This window comes from Delphinus delphis, chromosome 8 (genome assembly GCF_949987515.2).
Source record: "Delphinus delphis chromosome 8, mDelDel1.2, whole genome shotgun sequence".
Classification (NCBI taxonomy): Eukaryota; Metazoa; Chordata; class Mammalia; order Artiodactyla; family Delphinidae; genus Delphinus; species Delphinus delphis.
In genome coordinates, this window is record NC_082690.1 from 29,073,541 (window position 1) to 29,081,773 (window position 8,233).

Sequence of the window (8,233 nt, forward strand, 5' to 3'; positions counted from 1 at the left end):
CCTTCTAGAGAATTTTAAATTTCTTTTACTCTGTTGTTCATCATTGTTTGTTTGCTGTTTAGTTCTTCTAGGTCATTGTTAAACATTTCTTGTATTTTCTCCATTCTATTTCAAGATTTTGGATCATATTTACTATCATTACTCTGAATTTTCTTTTCAGGTAGACTGCCTATTTCCTCTTCATTTGTTTGTTCTGATGGGTTTTTACCTTGCTCCTTCATCTTCTGTGTGTTTCTCTGTCTTCTCGTTTTGCGTAACTTACTGTGTTTGGAGTACCCTTTTTGCAGGCTGCAGGTTTGTATATCCCCTTGTTTTTGGTGTCTGCCACCAGTGGGTAAGGTTGGTTCAGTGGGTTGTGTAAGCTTCCTTGTGGAGGGGACTGGTGTCTGTGTTCTGGTGGATGAGGCTGGATCGTGTCCTTCTGGTAGGCAGGACCACATCCAGTGGTGTGCTTTGGGGTGTCTGTTACCATATTATGATTTTAAGCAGCCTCTCTGCTAATGGGTGGTGTTGTGTTCCTGTCTTGCTAGTTGTGTGGCATATGGTGTCCAGACCTGTAGCTTGCTGGTCATTGAGTGAAGCTGGGTCTTAGCACTGAGATGGAGATCTCTGAGATAGCTTTTTCTGTTTGATATTACATCTGGCCTGGAGTTTTCTGGTGGATGAGACCCCCTGAACTCGGCTCTCCCAACTCAGTGGCTCAGGCCTGATACCCAGCCAGAGCACCAGGACTAAAAGGGTGCTTTACTGTTCTGTATGCTTTGTATTTTTTTGTTGTTGTTGTGGTTGAACAGTTGAGATTTGAATACTATTGTATGGTAAGTATGGAAATCAGACTTTTTCTCTTCTCCAGGAATTACTTTTATTTTCTGATTTTTGAAACCTATAGTTTTCTGTTTGTTTAATGACTTTTACAAACTTTTTTTCCCCACTGATATGATTTTTTTCTTTAGTGTAGTTACTGAAGTTTCTGTTCCATAATTTTCTGTTCAACTAGTATTTTCACAGAGCTTTTCTTGAACCCCAAAGTCTACAAACTAAGGTACAAATAGAGAGACAAACACCTCTTCCAGTCTATACAGATTGACTCAATGTGACGACATTCATTCAAAGCTTAGCTGGGTTTGCATTGAGTCTAGGGATCAGACTAAAATTAAAGATGAAGGCCTTCTCAAGGCTTTCCTGGTAGTGCAGTGGTTAAGAATCTGCCTGCCAATGCAGGGGACATGGGTTTGATCACTGGTCTAGGAAGATCTCAAATGCCACAGAACACCTAAGCCCATGAACCACAACTACTGAGCCTGTGCTTTAGACCCCATGAGCCACAACTACTGAGCCTGTGCACCACAACTACTGAGCCCATGTGCTGCAACTACTGAAGCCAATGCTCCTAGAGCCCACGCTCCACAAGAAAAACTACTGCAATGGGAAACCCATGCACTGCAACAAAGAGTAGCACCTGCTCTCCACAACTGGAGAAAGCTTGCACAGAAATGAATACCCAGTGCAGCCAAAATTAAATTAAATTAAATTAAATTAAAAAAATTTTTAAATCTCCCACCTTAAAAAAAAGAAGATGAAGGCCTTCTCAAGTTGTTTATTAGCATGTCTCTTACCCTGGGCATGCACATGTCCACTTAAAATCCCCAATATGCATGGATGATTTTGAAAGCCTTAATTTCTCTATGAAATTCTACTCAGTATTTCTTCTGACTCTCAAGGATTCTATTGTTCATTTCAACCATAATCTTCTGACCTAGGAATCTGTGAGTTATTAGTTTGGTTTGCTATAGTTTCAAACAATGTGCATCTCTGTCTGGACTGAGTTCTGAGTAAAGTGAAGCTGAGACAAGCATTATAAGCACTTTAGACAGATTTATTTTATGAATAAATTCTCATTGCTCTATGTAACCTCTATAAGCTTCCAACAAATAAAACAGTATGGTATAATCAATATATTTGTGCATCAAAAACATGTATTTTCCTAGACTTTTAAGCAAAAATGTGTAGAGGGGGAAAGGAGAACATTGAGAGAGAAAAGAGAGAAATGGACATATTTTCCCTCTTTTTAATGTTTTAAAGAAAAATGAAGGCAGATTTGATTTTCTTTCTATTTATGAAAGAAAAAAAATGCTTTCTCCACTAAAAGAATACATAAACATGGCACTGTAAATAAAAGAAGAGTAATGAAATGCACTGTTATTGTTTTCAAGAGAAGGTGCAAGAAATTATGTCAAATAAAATAAATGTTTCAATCAATTCCCCACAGGCCATCCAACAGCTGTCTAATAGTTTCTGTTCAATTATTTGATGATATGCGTCAACAAACAGTCCAAGCTTGATTACTCTTTCTAATTCTCCATTAACAAAATATTCACTCACTAGGTGCATAGGACTGCTTGCTGAGTGTTTTCTGTCTGGGAACTCTTCCCCAACAGGCATAGCAGTATGCAAGCAAATATTGTCTCTTCTTATGGCATGGCATACATTAAAGTCTGTGAACCATCATGACAGTTTCTGTCGAAAGTGAATGGGATGCTAAAAAGAAAGTGAGACAGGTACACTGTGCCTTGAGTAAACTGCCATCAGCATGATGATTGGATGTTATAATAAAACACTATGTGGAAGTGGAAGGCAGCAAATTCTGTTCATATTCTGTAGTAATTGACTATCCCTTCCTTACCTATAATGAAATTTGAACGAGAGACACGTTTGTTTCTTTGTTTTTTTTTTGTTTGTTTTCTATGCATTAATTATTAAGATTAAAAATGTTTACAGAGTGGTATTCTCAATTGCACTCAGAGGTCTTACTCCTTTTGTGGAAATTTAATATCTGTTCTCCTCTATATTACTTAAGTACTGTTCAAAACCCATACTGGGATTTTAATTCCAAAATAAAATATGGACAAGAAAATGAATCAAGACAGAGTGGATAATATCAAAACAATAAAATAAACTGGCTCATGAAACATAGCTTCCCCTACATTGGAAGATTAAGCAGTGGTGAGAATCTCTCAGAGATGCAGTCAATGGTATTTCTCATTAAAGTAGAAGGCTGGACTAGATGGCAGATAAATTCTAATAGTGCCATTAAAAGTAGTTACTTAGATTCATTGATCTTTTCTATTTTGTTAGTGTCTATTTTATTTATGATCTGATCTTTATCATTTATTTACTTCTACTAACACTGGGTTTTGTTTGTTCTTTTTCTAGTTCCTTTAGGTATAAGGCTACACTGTTTATTTGAGATTTTTCTTGTTTCCTGAGGTAAACTTGTATCACTATAAACTTTCCCATAGAACTGCCTTTGTTATGTACCATAGATTTGTATTGTCATGTATTCATTTTCTTTTGTCTCTAGGTATTTGTTGATTTCCTCTTTGATTTCTTCAGTGACTCATTGGTTGTTTATTATATCATTTACCCTTAGGTATTTGTGCTTTTTGTATTTTTTCTTTGCAGTTGATTTATAGTCTCATTGTGTCATGATCAGAAAATATGTTTGACATGGTTTCAGTTTTCTTAAATTAACTGAGGTTTATTTTGTGGCCTAGCATGTGATCTATCCTTGAGAATGCTCCCTGTGCACTTGAAAAGAGTGCATATTCTGCTGCTTTCAAATTCAATGCTCTATAGTATCAGTTAAGTCCATTTTGTCTAATGTGTTATTTAAGGTCTGAGTTTTCCTTATTGATTTTTTGTCAGGGTAATCTGTCCATTGATGTATGTGTGGTTTTAAAGTACCCTAATATTATTGTGTTACTGTCACCTTTATGTTTGCTAACATTTGCTTTATGTATTTATGTGATACTATGCTGGGTATATATATATTTACAATTGTTATATCTTCTTGTATTGATCTCTTGATCATTGTGTATTGTTCTTCTTTGACTCTTGTAAACATCTTTACTATAAAGTCTATTTTGTCTGATATAAATATTATTACCCCAGTTTTCTGTTTATTTCTATTTACACTACTCTATGTCTTCTGATTGGAGCATTTAGTCCACTTACATTTAAAGTAATTATTGATATATATGCTTTCATAGGATAAAGAAAATTGATAAATCTTTAGCCAGACACAGCAAGAAAAAGGGTCCATACCAATAAATCAGAAATGAAAAAGTAAAAGTTATAAACAACACCACAAAAAGAATAATAACAGAGCTCTACAAAAAATATATACCAATAAAATAGGCAGCCTAGAAAAAATGGACAAATTCTTAGAGATATACAGTCTCCCAAGACTGAACCAGGAAAAAATAGAAAATATGATCCAATCAATTACCAGTATTAAAATGAATCAATAATAAAAATATTTCCAATAAATAAAAGTCTGGGATCAGTTGGCTTCACAGTTGAATTCAATCAATTATTTTAAGAAAAGTTAACACCTATCCTTCTAAGACTATTCCAGAGTGCAGAGTAATGATTTCTTCCAAACTCATTCTATAAGGCCAGCATCACCCAGGTAAAAAAAACATAAAAAGATATCATAAAAAAGAAAATTACAGACCAATATCCCTGATGAACATAGATGCAAATATCCTCAACAAAATATTAGCAAACTGAATTCAACAATACATTAAAAGGATCATACACCATGCCCAAGTGAGATTTATCCCAGGAATACAAAGATTTTTTCATTATCTGCAAATAAATCAATGAGATACAATATATTAGGGAACTGAAGAGTAAAAAATATATGATCATCTCAATAGATGTAGAAAAAAGCTTTGGACAAAATTAAACATGTTATCTCCAGAAAGTGAGAATTGAGGGAACATACCTCAATGTAATAAAGGTCATATATGGCAAACCCACAGTTAACATCATACTCAATGGTGAAAAGCTGAAATTATTTCCTCTAAGATCAGAAACAAGACAAGGATGCTCAGCGCACTCTCACCACTTTTATTCGACAAAATATTGGAAGCTCTAATTACAGTAATCAGACAAGGAAAAGAAATAAAAAAGCATCTAAAATTGATAGGAAGGATTAAAACTGTCACTGTTCACAGATGACCTGATACTATATGTATTAGAAAACCCTAAGGATACCACCAAAAAACTACTAAAGCTCATCAATGAATTTGATAGTTTCAAAATACAAAATTAATACACTGAAATCTGTTACTTTTCTATACACTAACAATGAACTCTCAGAAAGAGAAATTAAAGACATAATCTCATTTACAATTGCATCAAAAAGAATAAAATACCTAGGAATGAATCACCTAAGGAGGTAAAATTGCTGTACTCAGAAAACTATAAGACACTGATGAAAAAAACTGAGGATGATACAAGCAGATGGAAAGATATATTGTGTTCATGCATTGGAAGTATTAATATTGTTAAAATGAACATAGTACCCAAAACAATACAGATTCAATGCAATACCTATCAACATACCAATAGTATTTTTCACAGAACTAAAACAAATATTTTTAAATTATATGGAAACAAAAAAGACTCTGAATAGACAAAACAATCTTGAAAAAGAAGAACAGAGTTGGAGGAATCATGTTCCCTCACTTCAAACTACACTACAAAGCTACAGTAATCAAAACAATAAGATAGTGGCAGAAAAACAGCCACATAGATCAATGGAACAGGTTAGAGAGCCCAGAAATAAACCCATCAACCTATGGTCAATTAATCTATGACAAAAGAAGGAAGAATGTAAAATGAAGAAAACACAGTCTTTTCAATAAGTGGTGTTCAGAAACTAGAGAAAACCACTATATGTAAAAGAATGAAATTAGATCATTCTCTCATATCATATAGAAAATAAACTCAAAATGGTTAAAGACCTAAATTTAAGACCAGAAACCATAATACTTCTAGAGGAAAACAGAGAGAATACTCTTTGGCATAAATCATAACAATATATATATTTTTAGGTCTGTCTCCTAAATCAAAGGAAATAAAAACAAAAATAAAGAGGTGGGACCTAATAAGCCTTAAAAGCTTTTACACAACAAAGAAAACTGTGGACAAAATGAAAAGACAATGTACTGGACAGGATAAAATATTTGCAAATGATAAGACTGATAAGGGTTTAATATTAAAATATATCTTAATAGCTTATACCACTCAACATAAATAAACTCAATTTAAAAAGGAGCAGAATATTTGAGTAGTCATTTTTCCAAAGAGGACACTCAGATGGAAAACAGGCACATGAAAATATGCTAGACATGGTTAATCATTAGATAAATGCAAATTAAAACCACAATGAGATACATCTTACACCTGTCAGAATGACTATCATCAGAAAGAACACAAATAAATGTTAGTGAGGATATGGAGGAAAGAGAACCCTTCCCACACTATTGGTGGGAATGTAAATTTGGGCAGTCACTGTGAGAAACAGCATGGAGGTTTCTCTAGAAACTAAAAATAGAACTATTATATACCTAGCAATTCCACTCCTGTGTATATATTTGAATAAAAAAACAGAAGCAGAAACACTAATTCAAAAATATACATGCACCCCAATGTTTGTAGCAGCATTATTTGCAATTGCTAAGATATAGAAACAACCTGAGTGTCAAAGAAGCGGACAAAGTGGATAAGGAGAGGGAATGGGGGAGGGCCAAGATAGGGGTAGTATATTATGAGTTACAAACTATTACGGGTAAAATAAATAAGCTACAAGGATATATTGTACAACACAGAGAATATAGCCAGTATTTTATAATAACTGTAAATGGCATATAACCTTTAAAAATTCTGAATCACTATGTTGTACACCTACAGCTTATATATTATTTTATATCACCTATACTTCAATGAAAACATTTTTAATAAATAAGTGTTTGGAGAAGTCATTTGATTTCCTCCAATTTTTTTCTACACATTTTAGTCAGCTTTCCTGATTGTAACAATCTGTACATATTTTACAAGCATTCAGTTATGATTTATGGAGATTAACATTTATTGAGTACTTTTAGGTTCCTAACACTGTGTCATCAAATGTCATTATTTTTTCTCCTTAAATCTATAAATATAGGAATTTAGGGAGAATAAATAATGTCATGTGGCCAAGGTTTCTTACCTAGGCTATTTGTTAAAAGGTGTTATTCAAAAGCTGAGGCAGGAAACTCAGGATGATAAAAAGTTTGAGCCACATAGAGTTTGAGATCTTGGTGAACACCAGTAGAAGATATCAAATGTGATTGAGGAGCACTTAGGATTATGGACTAAATTCATTTGAGTGAAAGCCAATTGCAGGATATTAACCATATTAGTCTCAGATATCTTGGAACTTGAACATTAGCTCAGCAGTTCCATTAATAAGAAAGGGAAGAGAGGAAGACTTGTTCAGAACATCAAAGGAGCACAATCTTCAATATTTGTCTCCTAATAGCTTTATTGATATGGAAAGCTTATGTAACTCTTTATTAAGGATATTTAAGTTGTGGCTTGGGCTGGTGGTAAGCAGGGTTGAGGGAGGGTGCATATTCTGTTCTGAAATTGGCAAATAGAGGAGTGATGGAAAGTGAAGCTGCAAGAATTATATTAATCACAGTAATTAGGTTTACAGAAAAGCAATTTTCCAATTATTCTCAAATTCAAGAATTTATTGAGCATTTACTTGTGTTTAAGTGTAAAGTAAATAATACAGGGTATGACTTCATGGACCTCATTTAGTTTAACAAAAAGAGTAAATTAGTTTAGTAATGAAAAGAACAGCTTACTCCTCATCGAATGCTTTTTGGCAAACCTGCTTATTTAAAAATTTTATTTTTTTATTTGACCTAATAATACACAAATTCCTTCATGGTAAATGTCATTTTAATCATGTTTTTTAGTCATTTGAAACTTAGTGAAAATAAATGTATCATATTTTTTCCTGGAGTGGGAAAAGGAAGTCTTCATGAAGGCAGGAGTGCTTCTGAAGAAAAAGTATTTTTTCTGAAGAAAAAGTACTACTGACAGAATAAATACTAGATATACTATCTTGTACATGGTTAGAGTGGTACCAAAACATATTGCTCCAACCATTTCTCTGCCAGTGTCTTTGATATTTCATATGTCTTAGGCATGAAAATCTGTAATTAAAAAGTTTTTATTCACAGCCTTGCTTTTTCAATATTGTCTAATTTTTACCTCCATTCTCAAATTAAACTACTTTACGATTATATTGCTGAAGGTAGATGATCATGATATTGGTCCTGATTGTAATATCTTGCTTTACTGATGCACAGAGTCTGTTTCCTTTATTATC